We start from the raw sequence: 1,764 nt of genomic DNA, 5'->3' as shown, positions 1-1,764 counted from the left end.
CCTTGTTCTGGACTCCCCCAACATTGGGAACATGTTTCCTGCCTCTAACGTGTCCAACCCCTTAATAACCTTATACGTTTCGATAAGATCTCCTCTCATCCTTCTAAATTCCAGTGTATACAAGCCTAGTCGTTCCAGTCTTTCAACATATGACAGTCCCGCCATTCCGGGAATTAACCTAGTAAACCTACGCTGCACGCCCTCAATAGCAAGAATATCCTTCCTCAAATTTGGAGACCAAAACTGCACACAGTACTCCAGGTGTGGTCTCACTAGGGCCCTGTACAACTGCAGATGGACCTCCTTGCTCCTATACTCAAATCCTCTCGTTATGAAGGCCAGCATGCCGTTAGCTTTTAGTAATTGGATACTGTGCCGTTACAACATCACAGGAGGGGGTTAGTATTAGTTAGACTCCATGGAAAGAGAAACCAAAATATTATTACATTTTATATTAAAGTTGTAATTGAGTCAAGGACCAGGATTTTCAATCTAAGTAAAGGAAACTCTTAACGGGGTGAGAGCTTGACTGGAAATTATATTTTGTTTGGTTTCAAGATGCAGCGTGGAAACAGGCCCTTCGGTCCACCAAGATCGCGCTGACCATTGATCCCCGCACGCTAACACTATCCTGCACACACGCTAGGGGCAATTTACAACTTTGCCAAGCCAACAAACCTGTACTGTTTTTGGAGCGTGTGAGACGAAACCAAAGATCCCAGAGGAAACCCAAGCAGGTCACGGGGAGAACGTACAAACTCCGCACAGACAGCACCCATGGTCAGGATCGAACCTGAGTCTCCAGCGCTGCGAGGTAGCAACTCTACCGCTGCGCCACCATGCCATGCATCACGGTCGATCTATCTCTCCCTCTCCACCCCATTCTCCTGCCTTCTCCCCACAACCCCTGGTCAAGAATCTGTCAATCTCCGCCTTAAAAATATCCATTGATTTGGCCACCACAGCGGTCTGTGGCAATGAATTCCACAGATTCACCACCCTTTATTATTGCCATGTGTACCGAGATACAGTGAAAACTTTGTTCCTGTGCTTCAGATTTAGCTTTAGAGAAACAACGCAGAAACAGGCTCTTCGGCCCAACGGGTCCGCGCCGCCCAGCGATCCCCACACACTAACACTATCCTACACCCACTAGGGACAATGTTTACATTTACCAAGCCAATTAACCTACAAACCTGCACGTCTTTGGAGTGCGGGAGGAAACCGAAGATCTCGGAGAAAACCCACACCGGTCACGGGGAAAACGTACAAACTCCGTACAGACGGCGCCCGTAGTCAGGATCGAACCCGAGTCTGCGGCGCTGAATTCGCTGTAAGGCAGCAACTCTACTGCTGCGCCACCGTGACGCTCTGCAGGCAAATCATGCCACACCATATCATCATGGTGAAGCAGCGTTCCTCTCCTCACCCGTCCACCTTTGTGTCCCGGGTAGAGTCGCCAACTGTCCCGTATTAGCCGGGACATCCGTTATTTTGGGCCAAACCCTTGTCACGTATTAGGCCCGGAGGGCACTGTAGGCCCGGTCGCTGGAGGCCCGGACGCTGTAGGCCGGGACAGTGTAACCCGGACGCTGTAGGCCCGGACGCTGTGGGCCCGGTCGCTGTGGGCCCGGATGCTGTAGGCCCGGACGCTGTAGGCCCGGACGCTGTAGGCCCGGACGCTGTAGGCCCGGACGCTGTAGGCCCCGTCGCTGTAAGCCCGGACGCTGTAGGCCCGGAAGCTGTAGGCCCGGAAGCTGTAGG

Source organism: Rhinoraja longicauda, chromosome 8, assembly GCF_053455715.1.
Source record: "Rhinoraja longicauda isolate Sanriku21f chromosome 8, sRhiLon1.1, whole genome shotgun sequence".
NCBI lineage: Eukaryota > Metazoa > Chordata > Chondrichthyes > Rajiformes > Arhynchobatidae > Rhinoraja > Rhinoraja longicauda.
Note: the sequence above shows the minus strand (reverse complement) of the source record.